Raw genomic sequence first — 23,226 nt, 5'->3', positions numbered from 1 at the left:
GGCAAGAATATACAATGGGAAAAAAGACAGTCTCTTCAGCAAATGGTGTTAGGAAAGCTGGAGAGCTACATGTAAATCCATGAAGTTAGACACTTCCTCACACCATACACAAAAATAAACTCAAAATGGCTTAAAGACTTAAACATAAGACATGACACCATAGAACTCCTATAAGAGAACAGAGGCAAAACATTATCTGACATAAATCATAGTAATGTTTTCTTAGATCAGTCTCCCAAGGCAGTAGAAATAAAAGAAAAAAAATAAACAAATGGGACCTAATCAAACTTATAAGCTTTTGCACAGCACAGGAAACCATAAACAAAATGAAAAGACAACCTACAGACTGGGAGAAAATATTTGCAAATGATGTGACTGACAAGTGCTTAATTTCCAAAATATACAAACAGCTCCTACAACTCAATATCAAAATAACAAAGAACACAATCACAAAATGGGCAAAAGACCTAAGCAGACATTTCTCCAAAGAAGACATATAGATGGCCAACAGGCGCGTGAAAAGATGGTCAACATCACTAATTATTAGACAAATGCAAATCAAAACTACGAGTCACCAACTCACTGTGGTCAGAATGGCCATCATCAAAAAGTCTACAAATAATAAATGTTGGAGAGGGTGTGGAGAAAAGGGAACCCTCTTGCACTGTTGGTGGGAATGCAAATTGGTGCAGCCACTGTGGAAAAGAGTATGGAGGTACTTTAAAAAACTAAAAAAAAAGAATTACCATATGATCTAGCAATCCCCCTCCTGGGCACATATCTGGAAAAGATGAAAACTATAATTTGAAAAGATACATGCACCTCAATGTTCATAGCAGCACTATTTACAACAGCCAAGACATGGAAGCAACCTAAGTGTCCATCAACAGATTAATGGATAAAGAAGATGTGGTACATAGATATACAATGGAATATTACTCAGCCATAAAAAAAAGAATTAAATAATGCCATTTGCAAGAACACGGATGGACCTAGAGATTATCATACTAAGTGAAGTAAGTCAGACAGAGAAAGACAAATAGTATATGATATCACTTATTTGTGGAATCTTAAAAATGATACAAGGGCTTCCCTGGTGGCGCAGTGGTTGAGAGTCCGCCTGCCGATGCAGGGGACACGGGTTTGTGCCTCGGTCTGGGAGGATCCCACATGCCGCAGAGCGGCTGGGCCCGTGAGCCATGGCCACTGGGCCTGTGCATCCGGAGCCTGTGCTCTGCAATGGGAGAGGCCACAACAGTGAGAGGCCCACGTATCTCAAAAAAAAAAAAAAAAAAAAAGATACAGATGAACTTACTTACAAAACAGAAACAGACTCACATAGAAAACAAACTTATGGCTACCAAAGGGGAAAGAGGGAATGGAGGAGTAAATTAGGAGTATGGGATTAACATATACACACTACTATATATAAAACAGATAACCAACAAGGACCTACTGTATAGCACAGGGACCTATATTCAATATCTTATAACGATCTATAATGGAAAAGAATCTGAAAAAGAATATATATGAAAATACCCTTAACCTCACCAACTGAACGCTGAAAAGATACCATTTCATATTCTTAAGACTTGGGTGGGTTGTACACTTGAAACTAACACAACATTGTAAATTAACTGTACTTCAATTAAAAAAACCCAAAAAAACAAAACTTGGGTTGTGGGAGACAGACTGTCAAACCAGTTACTGGTGAAACTCTGGAGCAGTGAGTAATCTTCCGCCCTAAGGTACAGGAGGTGGTTCTTACAACCACTCTAGAGGGTGACTGCACAAGACTGCTCACATTACGAGCCAGCAAAGCACCTCCCCCAGTGAGCAAGAGCACAAATGGTAGAATGCATCAAAGTGTGTTTGCAGAAGCACTATTTGCAACAGCAAGAAATCAGAAAGGACAGGTCAATGAGTAGGTAAATGTTGGTATATTCATGGAATGGAATACTCTGCAGCAGTTAAATGAATAAACTACATTGTATCAACATGGACAAATCACACCTCAGATTTGTGTTTTTTTTGTTTTGTTTTGTTTTGTTTTTTGCGGTACGTGGGCCTCTTACTGTTGTGGCCTCTCCCGTTGTGGAGCACAGGCTCCGGACGCGCAGGCTCAGTGGCCATGACTCACAGGCTCAGCCGCTCCGCGGCATGTGGGATCTTCCCGGACCGGGACACGAACCCGTGTCCCCTGCATCGGCAGGCGGACTCTCAACCACTGGGCCACCAGGGAAGCCCACGCCTCAAATTTTATTGAATGGAAAAAGCAACTTGCAGAAGGATACCCACCATATAAACTTTATACATTGTTTGAAATATGCAAAATAAGTCTCTATCTTTTAGGAATGTAAACTTCTGTCATTAAAATAATACATGGGAATAATGAACATTAAATTCAGGTTAGTGGTTACCGTTGGGGCAAGATTGCAGGATGGGACTGGAGAGGCGGTACAAGGGACTGCAAGCATATTTTTATTTATTTATTTATTTATTTGTGTGTGTGTGTGTGTGTGTGTGTGTGTGTGTGTGTTTATTTATTTATTTATTTATTTTGGCTGCTCTGGGTCTTAGTCGCGGCACGTGAGATCTTCCTTGTGGCATGCGGGATCTTTAGTTGTGGCATACAGGCTTCTTAGCTGCAGCATGCAGACTCAGTTGCTGCATGCATGTGGGATCTAATTACCCAAACAGGGATCGAACCCAGGCGCCCTGCACTGGGAGCCTGGAGTCCATGCAATCATATTTTTAAAGGTAGGGGGGTCAGTCATGAGTGTTCATTATTTTAAAACAATTGTATGTATGGAATATTCAATATTAAAACACATGTGTATGTTCATACAATACATATATATGTCATATATATATACATATATATATATATATATATATATGGAAACACCAAAATCTCAGGAATTTTTACTGCTGAGTAACAGGATGGCTGTGGGTGATTTTTACTTTTCTTGTTTACACTTGTATGCATTTTCTAAAAATATCTTCTAGAATGTTCATTATTCTGATTATCTGAAGACAATGTTTTTTGACTAAAGGAATGTTCTATCACAAACAGACATTATGTTTCCTTTTCTCCAGCACTGTAACCCTGGCTTCAGTTCACCACTCAGGGCCGAGCGATAGCTCAGCCGGTTTACAAAGGCTCTGCTCCTTCCATACAGCCTCCGCCTGTTTGCTGTGGTTTCTGCGCTTTCCACAACCAGATGGACCTGGGAAATGTTCCCAAGCGTTCCCGAATTCCCTGAGCAGTGGGCTGGGCCACACGCAGAACTTCCTGCTCACAAGGACCTGCCAGCCTGTGGCCAGAAGGGAGAGTGTGCAGGAGCCCTCAGCCCAGAAGAAAGAGGAGACAGTGCGACAGAGAACAGCTTCACTTCGTTATTGGTTACACCGGCTGCAGCTGCTTATGGTGTCTGTTTCCCCCAGTACGTAAGGCTATAATAGATCCTCTACACTTAAAACTAAACCAGCGTTTCACATGTGTGCTTGTACGCGTGTGCACACACACCAGGAGGAAGTCTAGACTGCTGTCTGACAGGGTGGCCAGGAGCCCTGCGGCCTTGAGCTCGCCTGTGCTTCCCTGAGCCGAGGCGTGCCATGAGCACAAATGCGAAGTGGATTTCAGAGACTTGGTGTGACTCAGGATGTAAACGATATCACTCATAACTTTCAAAATATTGATTACATGTTAAATGATGATAGTTTGGATATATTGGCTTAAATAAAATAATTGTCAAAATTAATTTCACCTGTTTCTTTTTATTTACATCTTTTCTTTTAAATGTTTCTTGTTATCAGATGTAATGTCACGTGTGTGGCTCATGTTCTAGTTCCACTGGACGGAGCTAGTCTGGAGTGTTAATAATAGTGCAAAGTGCCAGCAGGATCCCCTGTGGGTTGTAAGATCACAGGCTTTTGTTGATATTACCGTTTTGCTTCTCCGTATTTTCAACTATTTTACAACGAACTTTATTACTTAGAAAACAAAAGTAATGAAAACAAAAGAAAACCACTTTTGACAATTTCAGGAGAGGATTATTTCAACATAGCACCAGAAGGCTTGTGTCATGGAGTAGGTTCTGCTACGACGGGACAGGTTGGTTGAGGAGGCCACCTGGTCACTTGTGTCTCAAGACAGCCATTCCTGCTTTTCTGGCAGTGTGGCTGACTGAATGTTTTATTGCTGAGAGTGTAGTAAAGTTTCTTTTGGCTTCTCAAATTATTACTGTAATGGTATGTAAACTTTTAGGATTATAGTCAATCTGGGAAAATCTTAGTCAAGCTTCTTTCATCTCTGAGCTATAGTGTCTTAGGTTTCCCTGTGGCCTGGCCACCTTGGGTCACCTGGGAATGGGTGGGTCTCTGTGTGCATGGCCTCTGTCTGGCACATCACAAGATTCATGTCCTAGTGTCAGATCTGTGAAGAGCCTAACCCTGTCCCCAGCTCGCCCACGTGACTTGCTGGTCACCAAGCATCGTAAGTCCATTCACAGCTTCTCTTTGAAGTTTGCCTCTTCCTTTTAGTGAATTCTCTTGTGACGAGATGAGAAGAATTCTGTGACAAGTCACTTACTGATGCTGGGATAATTTCTCTTGATTCCACTGCTTAACTTTATTGCTTTTGTTTCATATTTGATTGATTTTTTTAATCTGAATTTTCTCACAATTCTTTAATAAATAAACTTAGATATAGTCAAAGAAGGTGCCCTTCATATTTGTCCAAATCAGCATGTGCAATATTTATCTTGCTTCAGTGGAACATTCCAAAAATGTCTTTCCAATTGCAATTAAAAATGGATATTCCTGGGGCTTCCCTGGTGGCACAGTGGTTAAGAATCTGCCTGACAATTCAGGGGACATGGGTTCGAGCCCTGGTCCGGGAAGATCCCACATGCCGCAGAACAATTAAATCCGTGCACCACAACTACTGAGCCTGCGCTTAGAGCCCGCGAGCCAAAACTACTGAAGCCTGAGTGCCCAGAGCCCATGCTCCACAACGAGAGAAGCCACCGCAATGAGAAGCCTGCGCACCTCAATTAAGAGCAGCCCCCGCTCGCCACAACTACAGAAAGCCTGAGTGCAGCAATGAAGACCCAATGCAGCCAAAAATAAATAAATAAAAATTTGAAAATTAAAAAAAAATTAAGTTGTTCCACATTCTGTATGTAGAGGGCAAAGCTGAAGAATTAAAAGGAAAAAAAAAAAACCAGCTCTGGAACAATTAAACACCTGTATGTAAAAAAGTGAAACTAGACATAGACTTTACACCTTACACAAAATTTTTTCAAAATGGATCTTAGACCTAAGTGTAAAATACAAAACTGTAAAACTTCTATAGGAAAACAAAGGTGGCCTTGGGTTTAGCAACGCATTTTAGATGCAACACCAAAAGCACAATTCCTGAGAGAAAAAAATCAATAAAAATTATTGACTTTATTAAATTATGGACTTTATTAAAATTAAATGCTTTTGCTCTGTGAAAGACATTGATAAAAGAAAGAAAAAAGTCACAATTAGGAGAAAATATATGCAAATCACATATGAGATAAATCACTTGTATCTGAAATATACAAATAACCCTTAAAACTCAACCAGGAGAAAATAAAACTCCCCAATTAAAAGATGGACAAAAGATCTGAACACACATCTCACCATAGAAGATGTACAGATGCAAAGATGAAAAGATGCCCAGCACCATATGATTAGGGAACTGCAAACTAAAACAACACCTGAGATGCCCTACGCAGCTGTTAGAATGGCTGAAATTTAAAAAACTGACAGCAACAAATTCTGAAAAGGATGTGGAGCAACAGGAACTCTCATCTGTCACTGGTGGGGATGCAAATGGTGCAGCCACTTCGGAATTCAGTTTGGTGGCTTCTTACAAAACTAAACATACTTTTACCATTCGATCCAGCAATCGCACTCCTTGTTTACCCAAAGGAGTTGAAAACTTATGTCCACACAAAAACCTGCACATGGATGTTTAGAGCAGCTTTGTTTATAATCATCAAGAACTGGAAGTCCTCAAGATATTTTCGCCAGGTCAATGGATAAACAACCTCTAGTACATCCCTAGGGTGGAATACTCTTCAGTGATAAAAAGGGATTTGTATGGAGGAATCTGAAATGCATCTCACTAAGTGAAAAGGCAAAACTACAGAGATGCCAAAGAGAGGAGCAGAGAGGGGCAGGACTGAGTAGTGAAGTACAGGGGATTTAAATTTATTTATTTATTCTTGGCTGCATTGGGCCTTCGTTGCTGCGCATGGGCTTTCTCTAGTTGCAGTGATCGGGTGCTACTCTTCGTTGTGGTGCTCGGGCTTCTCATTGTGGTAGCTTCTCTTGTTGCGGAGCATGGGTTCTAGGCACATGGGCTCAGTAGTTGTGGCTCAGGGGCTCTAGAGCGCAGGCTCAGTAGTTGTGGCTCACAGGCTTAGTTGTTTCATGGCATGTGGGATCTTCCTGGACAAGAGGTCGAACCCATGTCCCCTGCATTGGCAGGAAGATTCTTAACCACTGTGCCACCAGGGAAGTAACCAGAGGATTTTTAGGGCAGTGAAACTGTTCTGTATAACACTAGAATTGTGGTTATATGACACTATACATTTGTCAAAACCCATAGAGCTTTAATGTATGCAAATTAAAGAAAAATCATTTAGGAGGTGGAGGACCCCAGGAAGGAAGGCAGACTGTGACAGGAGAATGTACCTGCCTTACAGCGTGTGAAGCCCCCTCACGGAGGGGCCGGATGAAAGGTGCTGACCTCAGTCACTTTGGAAATGAGTGGGGTCTGTAGGCCTGAAGCCAAAGGATGTGCACACAGCTCTGGGCTCTAGTGGTGAAGTTGTTTCCCATGGGGCATGGGTCAACAACCGTGTCCCTGCTGTACACGTGCGCTGGGATTGAACAGGAAAGCACACGGATGGTGGGGGCCGGGAGTCTCACCCCGGAGGAGTGGGAGGTTACAGGCGACCAAGGGGAGAATGATCCGTGGATAACAGATGCTGGTTGGAGACATCAGTGAGAACTCACGTTCGTTTAATGTAGAGACAGGTGGTTACACACAGAAATATTTGTAACGTGTGTGTATGCAAGGTTGGCACGCACGTATCTTGTTGCTCTGTCGGCCGAGAGGGCCCAGAGGCTACAACACCCCAGCAACAAAAGCACACCCAGCTAGTTGGTCATCACGTAAACTCTGGTGTGAATAACAGACTCTCCTACTACCCAGAAGATGTAAGGATTTAGAGTCTCCATCGCAGGAATCCAGGACAAAGGCCAGTCAAATTCTTTATTATTCAGCAAACACAGGTGATAGAATTAATAGAGACACTCAAATCGTCATTTATAACTTCCAAATGGTCAGAAGAGAAGTAAACAGACACAGAATATGAGAGACCTAAGAGAAGCTTCTAGTGACAAACTAGAGTCTGAGGCGAATAATGCACTGAACAGGAGCCGGGGAGATTAGGCATTCCAGAAGAAAAGGTAAGTGGAGCATCGGGAACGGTAAGAAGCTGAGTACTTAAAAAAAAAAAAAAGTTTACTTATTCCTCTTAATTTCTTTGAAATACACAGTACTGTTTAAGATAAAAATTATTACATTTTCTCATGGAGTTTCTTATGTGTGTATATGTATTACCTATGACAACTAAAAGTCACAAAATGGGGGTAGACATAATCCTATACAGTTGTTAGTTTTCCACATTTTAAGTGACATGTTGAAATACGAACTCTGCAAATCTGAAAAAACTTAAAGATGCATATTTGAAACCATAGAGCAAACACTAAAAAAAGGAAAGACATATAATTAAAAGGCCATTACATAAATAAAAATGTAAAAAATATTTAAATAATCAAAGACAAGGCCAGAATAACAAATGAAAAATAAGAGCTTTATTAATTAAGCTATATCAATAATTACATTAAAACACAATTATTTTAGGCACGGTTTGGCTGAATTAATTTTTTTAAAAACCCACAATAATTGGGACTTCCCTGGTGGTCCAGGGGTTAAGACTTAGGCTTCCAATGCAGGGGGTGTGGGTTTGATCCCTGGTCAGGGAGCTAAGATCCCACATGCCTCACGGCCAAAAAACCAAAACATAAAACAGAAGCGATATTGTAACAAATTCAATAAAGACTTTAAAAAAATGGTCCACATCAAAAAAATCTTAAAATAAATAAGTAAATTAATTAATTTAAAAAAAAAAAGAAAAGGTAAGTGGACTTGAAGACATAGCAATAGAAACAACCAAGGATACGACATGGAGAGAAAAAATGGAGAGCGCACCAGTGAGGTGGAAAACAATTGCCAGTTACATGCACAATTGGAATCCCTGAAAAAATGCGGGGGTGGGGGGGTGGATTGCTTGAAGAAATAGCAGCCAAATTTTTCAAATTGATGAAAACTATAAACCCACAGATCCAAAGGTGCTCTTTCAACACCAAACACAAGAAAAGGAAAAAAAAAAAATGGCACTGAGGGCTTCCCTGGTGGCGCAGTGGTTGAGAGTCCGCCTGCCGATGCAGGGGACGCGGGTTCGTGCCCCGGTCCGGGAGGATCCCACATGCCGTGGAGCGGCTGGGCCCGTGAGCCATGGCCGCTGAGCCTGCGTGTCTGGAGCCTGTGCTCTGCAACGGGAGAGGCCACAACAGTGAGAGGCCCGCGTACCACACACAAAAAAAGACCCTGAGGCAATCATAATCAAATTGCTTAAAACCAGTGATAAACAGAAAATCTTAAAAGTGGCCAGAGAAGACACATTGCACACAGAGGCTGACAAGGAGGAAGGCAGATTTCCTGTTGGAGGGACAGTGGGCAACTTCTGTAAAGTATTGAATGAAGAACACTGCGTCACCCCAGAATTCTTTACTCAGCCAAAATGTCTTTCAAAAAGAAGGCAAAATAAAGATATTTTCAGATGAAAGCATTCATCACTAATAGATCTGCACCATGAGAAATGGTAAAGGGAGCCCTGCAAGTGGAAGAATCAGGTCCCAGGTGGACTCTGGGCCACAGCTCAAGGGGCATGACCTTGGCGGGGTGTGATCTCACGGGGGCAGGATCTCAGGGGGCATGCGCTGGGGGGGGGGGGGGGAGGGTGTCCACAGGCAGGGACAGGGGTGGCAGGAGCAGACGTGCTCCCTGGTTCCCCATGGGGGTGGGCGGGAAAGCACTCAGTCATCCCATGAGAACAACAGCACCTCCTGGCACAGCTCACGTCATTGTGCTTCTCAGTTATGGCGTTCCTCACAAATTGAAGGTCTGGGGTGACCCTGCACCCAGCAAGTCTATCAGTTTCATTTTCCGAGCAGCCTTTAATCACTTCATGTCTGTCGTCACATTTGGTAATTCTCACAGTGTTTCAGCCTTTCTCATTATTATTATGTTTGTTATGGTATCTGTCATCAGTGATCTTTGATGTCCCTACTACAACTTGTTGAAGGCTCAGAGGACGGTGAGCATTTGGGGGCAATAAAGTATTTGTTAAGTAAGTATGTATGTTGTTTTTTAGACATGATGCTATTGTACACTTAATATACTACAGTATAGTGTAAACATAACTTTTCTATGCACTGGGAAACCAAGAAATCTGTGTGACTCGCTTTATTGTGACCTTCGCTTTTTTTTTTTTTTTTTTTTGCGGTACGCGGGCCTCTCACCGCCGTGGTCTCTCCCGTTGCGGAGCACAGGCTCCAGACGCGCAGCCCCAGCGGCCATGGCTCACGGGCCCAGCCGCTCCACGGCATATGGGATCCTCCCAGACCAGGGCACGAACCCGCATCCCCTGCATCGGCAGGCGGACTCTCAACCACCGCGCCACCAGGGAGGCCCGTGACCTTCGCTTTAATGCGGGGTCTGGAACCAAAGCCGTAGTATCTCCGAGGTCTGCCTGTATAGGTTCTTTTTGTAAATGCCTTTTATTAGTTTGAGGAACTTCTATTCCTAGTTTGCTGGAGGTTTTAATAAGGTTGTTGGGTTTTGTCGAATGCCTTTTCTGAATCTATTGAAATGATTACATGTTTTTGTCTTTTAACTTGTGAATATGTATTACATTTCGTCATTTTAGATGTTGGACCAGCCTTGCATTCCTGGGTTAAATTTCAGTTGGCCATGATTTATTTATATTTACATTTGTGTCATGTGTCGTGTGTGTGTGTGTGTGTGTAAATGCAACACACCTAGAACAGCCTCGACAACTCTGAAAAAGAAGACTCAAGGGCCTCCCTGGTGGCGCAGTGGTTGAGAGTCCGCCTGCCGATGCAGGGGATACGGGTTCGTGCCCCGGTCTGGGAGGATCCCATATGCCGCGGAGCGGCTGGGCCCGTGAGCCATGGCTGCTGAGCCTGCGCGTCCGGAGCCTGTGCTCCGCAACGGGAGAGGCCACAACAGTGAGAGGCCCGCATACCACAAAAAAAAAAAAAAAAAAAAAAAGAAGACTCAAGTTAGAGGATTGCAATACCCGACTTCAAGACTTGTTATGAAGCTACAGGAATACAGACAGCATGGAGCTGGTGGAAGACGGAGACACAGGTCAGTGGAGCAGAACAGAGTCAGAAACAGATCCTCACACACACGTGCAGTTGATTTTTGACAAAGGTATAAAGCAAATTCAGTGAAGAAGGATAATTTTAGCAATAAATAGCACTGGAATGAGAGAATATCCACACCAAAAAATCTCCAAATCTGGCATCACCTACAAAAATTAATTCAAAATTTATCATAAACCAAAACGTACACCTAAAAGTATAAAAATTCTATAAGAAAAGAAAGGAGACTATCATCACGACTCTGGGTGAGACAAAGAATTCTTAGATAAACACCAAAAGTGTGGTACACAAAGGAAACAAGCCAATAAACGGGGCTTTATCCAGACGCGGAGCTTCCGCAGGTTGAGAGGAAGGGGCCGAGCCGCGGCTGGAGGGAGGTTGCAGCCGCACCTCAGGCACGGGCTGGCGCCCCTGCACCCACCTTGGTCCCGAGGGCACAGATGGGAGATACCCCCGCCCTACACGTCGGCCTTGTCTCAGAGTCACCCTCGAATGTCTTCCTCAGCCCACGGACCCCCATCTGCTCTGCCCACCCCCCAGGTCTGGGCCCCCAGGCCCTCTGGTCTCCTCAGGGGACACAGGGACGACAGCCCGGCCTCCCGTGACTGCAGCCTGCGCTCCCATCCTGGTGCCTCCCCATCGTCTCCCAGGGGACAGTGTGGGTGGCCCAGCACGGCCGGAGACCAAGCCTCGGAGCCAAGGAGGTGAAAGGGACAGCGGTCAGACCCAGGCACCTGCTCTCTGCCCTGCTGCTCCCAGAGCCAAGGCCCCCAGAAAGGCAGGCTGAGGCTTCGGAGTGGTGCTCAGGGGCTGCAGACCCGGCCCGAGGACCCCCTGATGGCCCGAGGAGCCTGCCAGCCTCTCAGGGTCCTGTTCCCTAAAAGCTAGCTTCCTCCATCGAGGCCTCTTCATGCAAAATCAGTAAGAAGAAAATGGATAAAAGAAAAATGAATCAACAGAAAGACAAGAAAATGGAACGAACAGTAAAGTATCTTTCTGGCCCACCTGAAAAAAAAACCCAAGGGACCTATTTGTTTCCGTCCCTCTGTCCCCGTGGATGGCGACACACAGTCACACGTGGGCCGAGTGCCCTGCGCGATCTCTGTGGGCGGCAAGGCCCTGGCAGGCGTCTGCGATCAGGGACCCAGACTTAGAGCAGAAACAGGGCTAAGTGTGCACACACCCGCAGGTACCTGCACTTGCACACACACACGCATGTACAGACACCTGCAGGTACCTGACAATTTGTAACAAGCACCACAGACAGGGGCTTAACAGCAGACGTTCAGCTCCCATTTGGGAGGCTGGCATCCCAGATCCAGCGCAGCTGGGAGGTTTCACTTGGGGGTCACTCCTCCCGGCTTTCAGGAGCTGCCAACCCACCCCACCCCAGCCTCTCTTCCCGTGAGGGCCTTCCTGACCTCATCTTACCCTCATCGCCTCCAAGGGGCCCTGCCTACAAACACCATAACATTGGGGGGCAGGGCTTCCACATATGAATTCTGGGGAGACACACGTGTGCTCACACATGCACATGCATGCCCACACGTATGCACCCTCCTACACTGACTGCTGTGTCCTCCTCCTAACAAATGACTGAGAACAAGCCCTTTCCTAAGAAATTCTATCTGGGTGCTATCACCACAGCTGAGCCTGGCCTTAGCCTCCAAAACGCTCCTGAACTTGCAAGAGACTGGGGTCATGTCAGGGTCTCATAAAAGGGGCAGAACGAACCAGCCTCCTTAACCTCCACGCGGACTCCTTGAAAGACAGGCTGCCTCCGCTGCGAGGGCGCAGACGCGACCCCCAACCCTCAGGCACCGTGTGGTCCTCCGTGACACGACACCCTCAGCCTAATTCGCCAGGAGCCCTTGCGTCCGATGACTGATTTCAGGACAACCGGAGCTGTGACCACAGCGGCAGGTGGCACTGTGACCTACCCCAGTCACAGGACAATTGTGGTCCTGAGCACACAAGCCACGCCGGCCACTCAGAAAACCACGAAGCATGGACCAGGGTCACAGCACACTCTTGAGTCAGAAACCAGTGTTTCTCAGATGAGATGGATTTCTGCAACAAAAGGCGAAAACTGACGCTGTGTTAACGTAAACGCAGCAGTCATGGCCCTGCCACTCAGCCTGCACGGGCTGGACCTCTGCCTGCTTTCCTCCCCTGTAGGCCTGAGGGCTCAGGAGGGCTCTCTGTGAGTGGAACGGGGGTGCAGCTTCAGGTGTAAAGAGCTCAACCAGCCAGAGGGAAGCGGGGGCGGTGGAGGGGCTGTGGGTGTGGACGGTGTGGGAGAAAGGTGTGTAGGGCAAGCAGGGCAGCTGGCAACCAGAAAGGACCTCTGGGGGCACCATACGCACAGGGTGCCTGCGTTGAGTTCCGCACACGCCCCGACCCTCTCCTCCATCTTTCGATAAGATCTGCATTCCTGGCCGAGAATAGAGTGCCCGACTCCAGCACAAAGGGGACCTTCCTGCCTGGGCCCAGTGTCGCCGTGGGCCCTCCTAGGCCTGCTCCGTAAGATGGGACAGAACGCCCTGTGGACTCTCCCAGATCTGAGGCCACCCACTCCCTTTGGCAGCCGAGCAGCGGTGCCTTTTGGGAGTGAGCAGACCAAGGATCCCTCCTCAGCAGAAGCCACAACAATAGAAAGCTTCTCAGTCTCAGAAGAAGAAAGGAAGATAGATGAGAGTTCTCGGAGGGAAGCTGACTGCAAACTGATGCAAAAATGGAAACCGATTTTTTTTTCTGATTATAAAAATCATAGGGCCTCCCTGGTGGCGCAGTGGTTGAGAGTCCGCCTGCCGATGCAGGGGATACGGGTTCGTGCCCCGGTCTGGGAGGATCCCATATGCCGCGGAGCGGCTGGGCCCGTGAGCCATGGCTGCTGAGCCTGCGCGTCCGGAGCCTGTGCTCCGCAACGGGAGAGGCCACGGCAGTGAGAGGCCCGCGTACCACAAAAAAAAAAAAAAAAAAAAAAAAAAAAAAAATCATACTATTACTTTACAAGAAAATCAAACAACTGATGAATAGGCTTGATTGCAGACAGAAATCAAGAGGACAGTCCAGGGCTGCCCCTGGCGTGTTCATCAGTTGGAACGAGACTATATCACAGGTGAGCTGAACATGCGTGGAGGTGGGCATTGTCAGCCTGCTAAGGAGTCAGACATTCTAGGAAAATAAATGAATAAATAAAATGAAAGAAGCTCCATGAAGGGAAAGTTTCACCCTTAAGGAAAAAGAACCCAACATACTTGGGATCTGAAAAAAATAAGACAATCCAAAAGGTAATGCCCCACTAAAGACAACCAGGTTAGTGGTCTGAGGCCGAGGCCGGGGTGCGTCTTCTCTGCGCACACGTGCAGCCCTCAGCCACGTGTGCCAGACTCGCAGTAAGTGCTCAGAGATACTCTATACAGACCCACAGGAAGGTGTATGCCTTCTGCCGAGGCAACTGGATTTAACACTTTTTTATATCATTGGCATTTATAACGTGTTATTGGTTATGCCCGTGCATTTTTGAATCATTGTAAATTTGGGAAGTGCTCTGTCAAGTTTCTTCCGTGTATGAGCTCCCACTTTCCTGTGAAGTGACGAGTCTTTGAAGATCTTCAAGGATCTGTGGACAAGGCGCTCTGAGCCATCAAGGCCGTCAAGGCCCTCGTGGTGCCACGGCCTCACTCCTCCTCACGATCGGATCTGGGAGGAAACCACCTCTCTTCTCTTATTCTCCCGTCTCCATTAATTGAATCACCTGACCATTCAAGAGCCTGTCCGTGACTCTGTTTGACATGCTCTCTTCCTCTTAATGAACGGGGTGATCTCAACATTCTTCTGCTGTATTTCGTGCCTCAATATCTGAATAATTTCTGTTGATTTCAACGCTCATCTCCAGCACTGTTGTTTCATATTTCATTATCTAAAATTTCCCCCAGTTCTTTAACAAGTAAATTCAAGGTGGGGGACTTCCCTGGCTGGTCCAGTGGTTAAGACTCTGTGCTTCCAATGCAGGGGGTGTGGGTTCGATCTCCGGTCGGGGAACTAATATCCCACATGCCACACAGCACAGCCAAACGATAAATAAATAAATAAATAAATAAATAAACAAACAAACAAATTTAAGGAGGCAAAAGTCGATGTCCTTCATATTTGTGCAAATCAGGAAAATATAATTTTTTACTTATATTGAAATATTGCAAAACATCTGTCCAAATGCAGTTAAGATGGCATATTCCTAACTCAGGTCTTCCACAGCCAGATGCCAGGTGATGCCCGCAGCTGCCTGTGCTCCTGGCCACAGGGGCGCATAATAGGGAGATACTGGAGTGGGAAGAGGCTGATTGAGTTAAAATGCTTTGTTTTGACAAATCTTACAACACATGTTGAAGAAACCCACTGCTAGGGTCCCTCCTGACGCCTGGAGGGGCTCAGGTGAGTGAGGGGTGCCGGGCTCCACACTAAATTGGCGCCCTCCCCCAGCCCCCGGACCCTCGGCAGCTGACCCTGACCCCTCAAGGAGCCTTCCATGGTTGACCATGAAGGTAGGGATCTGTCCAGAGTCGGCTCTGGTCCCCCTCCCCGCGGCTTTAAACACCCACCAGGTTGCCATGGCCTCCCTCCACCCAGGCATCTCAAAGCTGTCAATAAATCCCCGGGTGTCTCATGGGCACCCCCAAATCCACATGACTAAAATAACTCCTCCCGCTGCAAGGTGGTCTTTCCTCAGCCCACCCCCGCATAAGCTGCCCTACTGTGTGCTCAGCTACTGAGGCTGACGCTGGAGTGACCCTCCTCTCACACCAACAGCCAGCCTGTCACCACGCTCGTCAACTGTGCCTTCAGAGCACTGTGACTCCTGCCCTTCTCTTCCCACTGGACACCCTGGCCTGACCACCTCCATAATTACCCCTGATGGGTCTCCTGCTCTCGGGACAGAAACTAAGCCCTGCTCCAGGGGCCATGAGGCCATCCACACAACTTGCCGGAACTAAGGGGGCTCCCAGGTATTGGGGGCTCTGAGGGGATGGAGGACTGCAGGGGATGGGGGGGCTCCAAGGGGAGGAGGGAGCTCCAGGGGAACATGTGTGCGCCTCGAAGTCCGCGTCGGGGGGGATGCAAGAGAGGGAGTCTTGCTCCACTTGGCTACTCCTCCTTTCTGCCTTGGACCGTGGGCCTGTGGTGGAGCTTCCATGGCCATCCTACAGCTGCCCCAGCCCTGAGTCACTACGGCAGCATGGATGGTGTCCACCTCTGACCTAGAAGAGGATGCTAAACGCCCCTTTGGGTAAGCCTCTGTGCAGTGGGCATTCTGTGACGTTAGCCGCAGTTCAGGATCTGGCCAGTGTGAAGGCAGAACATGAGCCTCAGAGAGCACCGCCCCCCATTCTGCCAACGCCGCCGCACCACTAATTCCCTTGCGCTCAGACAGCCAGTCAATTTAGCCAATTCATCCTCTTCCCCCAGATGTGCTCCCTTGCCCCACGCTCCCCCCACCCCATCATGCGAGGGCTGCGGGTCATCCTGGACACTTCCTGCTCCTCCACCTCCGTCCCCTCCCACAGCGCCCCTTCCAGGGAGCCCCAGCCACCCCACGCCTGGCTCCCCTCCCTCCCCTCCTCCTTCCCACCCAATGCCAATTTGGGGGGCTGCCCTGATCCCCCACGTGGCCCCCTAAGTGACCTTCATCACGGCCATGCTGCACCTGGAGCCCAGGGTGGTCTCTGTGCCACTGAATAAGTGGGCAAGTGGTATCTCAGAGCATATCTCATTTCAGTTAAAAAAGTAAATCAGTGTAATATTTCTCACACATTGTGTGAGTTAAAATGCTTTGTTTTGACAAATCTTACAACACATGTTGAAGAAACCCACTGCTAGGGTCCCTCCTGACGCCTGGAGGGGCTTAGGTGAGTGAGGGGTGCCAGGCTCCACACTAAATTGGCACCGTCTCCCAGCCCCCGGCCCCTCGGCAGCTGACCCTGACCCCCCAAGGAGCTGTCATTAACAGCTAACTCCTGTTAATAAGGTGTCATTAACAGCTCCAGGAAATCCTTGTGTCTCTTTTCTAGTCTTCTCCCCAAGAGGGTGGGGTATTTCAGCCTGCATACCTGGTGTCTATTCTGAGTTGCTAACTCTAAATCAGTAACTCCTACATGCAAAGATAATGTGGTCATATCTATTCTCAGGAATATTTCTGTGCTTCCCAAGGGCTTGGAGTATAAGCCCAAGTACAGGTTGCATTTCATACTCTTGAAGAGGGAGGTGGCCCCATTTCCTGGGATGGTGGAATAGAGGGTTCAGGTCAACCCTCTGCTGAGAAATAAAGAGCCGGGAAGAGTATCAAGACAAAACCCATACACCTCTTAGAACTCCTACCAAGACAGTGAGGAATTGTGGGGCTAAGGCCCAGAAGAGGGCTCAGTCTGAGAGACGAGTCACCAGGAGTGTCTGTTGATTTGGAGACAGCAGCTGTGAGGCTGAGAAGCTGATCAAAACTTGCTACAGAGCCCAGGGGCTGTGGTAAGAAGGGTGGCCAGTGAACCCTTTAGGTTCGGGTTGGACCCTGGAAGAGCTACACACTAGAGCTAGAGTGAGCAGGAAAGAGATACGCCCCCGTAAGAAGCAAAGATCAGCTTCAAGCGATCCCAACCCCTGTCAGGATGAAGGTGACCTGACGATTGCCTGTGCTCCTAGCCTGGCAGTCTGCTCCAACAGAAGATAATATCATCAGTGTGTCATCCAATCATCAAGTTCTTTATGATTTCTTAAATATAAAATGTGCAACAGTCAATCAAAAGTAACCAGGCATTATCAGGAAATAAGATGTGATGAAGAAGAACAGGCAATAGAAACAGACCCAACAGAGGTGCAGATAATGGAGCTATTAGACAAGGACTTTAAAAGAAATACACTTGGACTTCCCTGGTGGTGCAGTGGTTAAGAATCCTCCTGACAATGCAGGGGACAAGGGTTTGAGCCCTGGTCCGGGAAGATTCCACATGCTGCGGAGCAACTAAGCCCATGTGCCAAAACTACTGAGCCTGCGAGCCACAACTACTGAGGCTGCATGCCACAATTACTGAAGCTTGCGTGCCTAGAGCCTGTGCTCTGCAACAAGAGAAGCCACCTCAATGAAGAGTAGCTCTCGTTCGCCACAACTAGAGAAAAGCCCGCACACAGCAACAAAGACCCAACACAGCCAAAAATAAATAAATAAATAAATAAATAAATAAATTTATTATTAAAAAAAAAAAGAAATACACTTAATGTACTCAAGGAGTGAAAGGCAAGATTAACAGATGCGGGGAGGGGGAGACCTGGAAACAAAAACAAACAAATGAAAATTCTAAAAGAAATAAATAGAATAACTAAATTCAAGGACTCAATGGATAGTTTTGACAGCAGATCTAAAGATAAAGAGAGAATCGGTGAACCAGAAGGCAGGTCAAAAGAAATTATGTAAATCGAAACAGAGTCAAAGGATATAAAATCTAATAAAAAGCATAAGAGACATGTGGGTACAGTGGAAAGATCAAGCATATTTATTTATTTATTTATTTATTTATTTATTTAAATAAATAAATTGGGTTGGGTCTTCATTGCTGCATGTGGGCTTTCTGTAGTTGCGGCGAGCGGGGGGCTACTTTTCATTGCGGTGCATGGGCTTCTCATCGTGGTGGCTTCTCTTGTTGTGGAGCATGGACTCTAGGCACGTGGGCGTCAGTAGTTGTGACATATGGGCTCAGTAGTTGTGGCACATGGGCTTAGTTGCTCTGTGGCATGTGGGATCTTCCTGGACCAGGGCTTGAACCCGTGTCCCCTGCATTGGCAAGCGGATTCTTAACCACTGCGCCACTAGGGAAGCCCTCAAGCATATTTTTAATTGTTTCTAGATGAAGATCAGAGAGTGAGGCATCCAAAATATCTGAAGAAATAAGAGCTGAGACTTTCCTGAAACTGATGAAAGATATCAAGCTACAGATTCTAGAAGCACAGTGAGCAACAAAAGGGATAAATACAGGGAAAAACACATCCAGGCACAATATAGTAAACCTGCTGACTGAGAATAAAGAGGAAAGCTTTAAAGTACCCAGGAAGACATGTCATCTTCAAAGGAGTGACAATAAGAGTGACAGAAAGTATGGAAACCAGAAGACAATGGAATAACATCCTCAGAATGCTAACAGAAATAAATGCCAACCTACACATCTATACCCTGTGAAAATGTCCCTGAAAAATAAAGAATGCACAGAAAAATTTCCAGAGAAACAAAACCTGGCAGAATCCAGTTTCCTGGATAGAAGTTTGAAAATGCTGGGATTGAAGAGGGACCAAGTTTGATCCCTGGTTGGAGAACTAAGATCCTGCAGCCATGCAGGAAAGAGAGAAAGAAAGGAAGGAAGGAAGGAAGGAAGGAAGCAAAGGACTCAACCAGGTGAATCAGGTAAGTTCAAAAATAACAAGAATGACATAACTTCCAGTGAATCCCAAAGGGCCCTCCACTGTGGCCAGCAGATGTATGGTGGTAACCTGCACCCTCAACTTTGTGGGGTGTCTTAAAATTGACAAATACGGGTGAGAAAATGAGGGGAAAGGCACTTCCAGACCTTCCTTCCCCTCCTCAGGTGTTTTATTCAGCTTTCAATTTTATGTCATTTGGCTGGGCACCACTTGTTTCATTCAGTCTGTGGACACCTGGCCACACCCCTCACCAGCTCCAGTCCCCGCAGGTAACCCTCTCTGGCCTGGCCTTCCCCTCCCGAGTTTCCCTCCATCAGGGATTTCTGTCTGTTCTACGCATTGTTGAATCCTCAGCACCTACAACACAGCCAGGCACACAGGAGTTAATAAATATTTACGAAGAAATGCATTTAGGTGAGGCACGAATTGTTAACATTCAATGACAATATTAGATGAATGAAACATCACCTATAGATTACAAACGTTGCCTTAATTAACAAAGTTGCCACTTCCGAAACCAACTGTCTGTGTCTGTGTCTGGCTCTCCAGCTCTAGTTGTCGGTGCTCGCAGAATCCCGACACTCAGACTTTGCTCCAAGTCAGAGAACCGACCCGCTGCCCGCCACGTTAATGTCACGGCCCGGGCCCTGCGAGACCTCATCCTCACCGGGTCCGACTTCCGAGGCCCACCTACGGCACGCGCGGGTCCGCCCATCAGTTCCAGCCGGGCTGGAGGCGGTGAGGGCACCTTGCGGACCACCGCTGGCCCCGCCCCACCCGCAGGCCCCGCCCCACCCGCAGGCCCGCCCCTGTCCGCCCGCCCACAGGCCCCGCCCCTAGAGGCCCCGCCCACCGCCTGCTGCCGCGCCGCAACGAGGCCCCGCCCCACCGCTGGTCCTGACACCGCCCCCCGGTCGGAAGTAGGCCGTCTCCCTCCCCGTCAACAGGACGGGGACGGTTCGTTGTCGTGTCTAGGTCAGTCACTCCCTAGGTGCGTCATCGCGTGGGCCAAACAGACGGCCGACCGGTCCGGGGTCAGTCCTTACCTGCGCCGGTCTTGGTCGGGCCGCGCGTGGACGCACGCCGGGTGCCACTGAGGCCACGCAGCCCGGGGAGACGCGCGCTCGCCAGCAGGGGGCGAGGGGTCCGCTGGGCCGGGGGCACCCCAACTCCGCGGGCCTGGGGGGCGGGGCCTGTCGGGGGCGGGTCCGGTGAGGCGGGTCCGCGCGGGCCGAGGCCGCGGCACCGCCCAGGGAACGTCGGCGCGCTCCGATGACGTCAGTGCCTCCGAGTTCGCCTCTGCGCGTGCGCGCCGCCGCCGGCCGTCCTCCCGGGGCACGCTGGGACCTCCGGCGCGGGGCGCTGGTTCTGCGCCAGCGTGGTCTGCGTCTTGGTGGTCCGCCCTTTGGCGCCGAGCAATCTACACCAGCAAGGGCTGGCTCAGCCAGACTTTCCTTCTCAAATTGAGTAACCCCCGACCTTATTCCCCAAAAGAACTGATCCCCAAGAAGGACAGACAGCCCTGGCAGAGAGCACTGGCCCGGGTGGCGCCCACAGGGTGCTGGGCCTTGGGATGGCCATGTGTCCGCCCTGCAGTCTGTCCCGCTAGGTCACCCGAGTGACCCGGGGGAGCTGGGTGGGCAGCTCCTGTGGGAAAGAGAAGGACATAAGTGGGACAGCACCTCGAGGGCCGCGAGGTCGGGTTGTCACAAGGTCTGGCTGAGACAGTCTAAATGTCAGCTTGTGGAGATTGGTTGAGTAGATTGAATACACTCGAACAGTGACACACAGTGTGCCCACTAAAAGTTAGCTTCCATACATATGTATTCACGTACGTGTATATTCGTGTATACATTGTATACATATCTATTCTTAGGTGAGAAATACAGCAGCTCCCTAATTCATTAGTTTCTTACTGCTACTGTAGTAAGTTGCTACAGACTAGATGTTTTACAATTCTGGAGGTCAGAAGTCAGAGATGGGCCTTAGGGGGTTAAAAATCAACGTATCCATAGAATGGTTCCTTCCAGAGGCTCCAGGGGAGAATCTAGTTCTTGACCTTTTCTAGCTTCTAGAGGCTGCCTGTCTCCATCTTCAAAGCGCAGCCACTCCAACCTCTGCTTCCATTGTCACTTCCTCTCTGATTTTGACCCTTCTGCCTCTCTTTTAAGGACCCTCAGGATTACATTGGGCCTATCCAAGTAATCAAGGACAGTACCCCCATCTCAAGATTCTTAACTTTGTCCTATCTGCAGAGACCCCTTTGCCATCTATGGTAACTATTGACAGGTTTGGAGATTAGGATGTGATCATCTTTGGGGGCCATTATTCTGCCTACTATTGCTTATATTTCATTTTTATTTTTAAAACTGTGTATTGTGTGTACAGGAGGAGTAGGGGCAGATACACAGGTGTCAGATCATTTGTCTCTGGAAGATGGGCATTCTTGGGCCTTTCATTTTTTTTTTCTCTCTCTTCTGGTTTTTCTACAGAAAGCACATACTGCTCCTGTGATGAAACTCATGTTAAAGTTGGTTGGCATGCTCTGCGGGAGCTCATGGTGTCGGGCGGGTGTGGGTGTCTGTGCCTTGGGGGCCCAAACCTGCGAAGCCACTGGTCTCTCCAGGACCCCTGGCCCCACGTTGGTGGCCCTGACCCCCTTACAAACTACACAAGCAAGGACTGGCCCCGCTGGATATTCTCCCCAAGTTGAGTAACCCTTCCTTTATTCCCACAACGAACCAGCCCCCAGGCAACTGGTCAGCTCCCTGAGGTTTCTTTGTTAAATTTAGAGATCTTGGTTGGTTTCAGTAACTGACCATCTGGGCCACATGTGCTTTTCTCTTCTGCTGTGAATTCCCGCTCTGATGTTTTAAATTTACCAGTAGTGAGCCTGCGAAACCCTAGGCCGCCAACCTTGACCCCAGTTAAAGCAGAAGCCTAGCCGCCTGCCCCCAACCCCCTGCCCCCTCCCCACCTTGCTCTGTGGCCCCAGGTATGCCATGTGCATTCCAACACATGTGAGTAATACACCTTTTTTTTTCCCCCCAAAGTTTCCTAAGGGTCTTTGTTGAAGGCTGCCTTGCAGTCACAAAGGCAAGTCCAGCCACGACACTGGTTATGGCTAGGCCAAGAGGGGCGCAAAACAGGTGTGTTATGAAGCTTTTAACCATCTTCCTACTGGTAGACATTTAGATTGTTTCCAGATCTGGACAGTTGCAAAATGCTGCAAAAAGACATTTTGAACATGTCTGCTAAGCTCATGCATGAATATTCCTCTTGATCGATACACAGAAATGCAGGGGTGTGTAGTGTTTTACATAAGCCAAATGCCATGCTTGTTACCCGAAAAACGTTTTGCTTTGTGGTGAGTGTTGAGCCAAAAGACACAGCCAAGCCAAAGATCTGGAGAAGGAAGGATTATTTCTTGCTGCAAGTAAGGGGAACACGGGATCTTCTCCAAAGCAGTGTCTCCCCGCAGAGTCCAGGGTTTATTTGACTGAAGTCAGGAGGGTCAGAAAAGGTCATCTTCACCCCTTAGATTCCGGTTGGTCTGGTGGTTGCGGCTTCAGGCTAATCGTCACCATTGAAACAGAACCGGGAGTCTTTACAACTGGTACATTATTTTTGCTGTTGTTACTTCTCTTGTCTGATTACAGTCGTTTGTTTCTGCGTTCTTTTGTTCCTTTAAGATCATCAATTACTGAGACCTGTTCAAGGGCAAGCATTGTGGCCCAGCTTAGATCACAAAACGGCTTAGGCCAAAAAATGGCTTCTGTTAAAGAAAGCCATGCCTGGTTCTCTCTCCCAGGAAACCTACCGTGTCTGCTTACACACTGACGCATTTCATCACAGCCAAGACAGATAGTTTCCATCTTTTCCTGTGTGGCAGCAGAACGAAGTGTCTCAGATATTCGATTTCTGTGCTTTAGGAAACTCCCACGTCCAGCCTGCTGGTGGGAGGGCATAGAGAAAGCCCCGACGGCCTCTGTCTCCTTGGGGGTGGTCGGGGCTCCCCGCGCCTGCGCCCGCATCTCCGCCTGGCGCCCCCTCCCCGCAAGGTGGCCTGCCCCCGTTCTGGGCGACAAAGTGGAAAATCAAACAGGGACGTCAACTTTTACCCCGGAGTTCAGCGGAAAGCGGCGAAGGCTTAACTGTGGGCGCAGGCTTGGCGCGCGTCTCAGA

The sequence above is a fragment of the Hyperoodon ampullatus genome (assembly GCF_949752795.1).
Source record: "Hyperoodon ampullatus genome assembly, chromosome: 7".
Taxonomy (NCBI): domain Eukaryota; kingdom Metazoa; phylum Chordata; class Mammalia; order Artiodactyla; family Ziphiidae; genus Hyperoodon; species Hyperoodon ampullatus.
Note: the sequence above shows the minus strand (reverse complement) of the source record.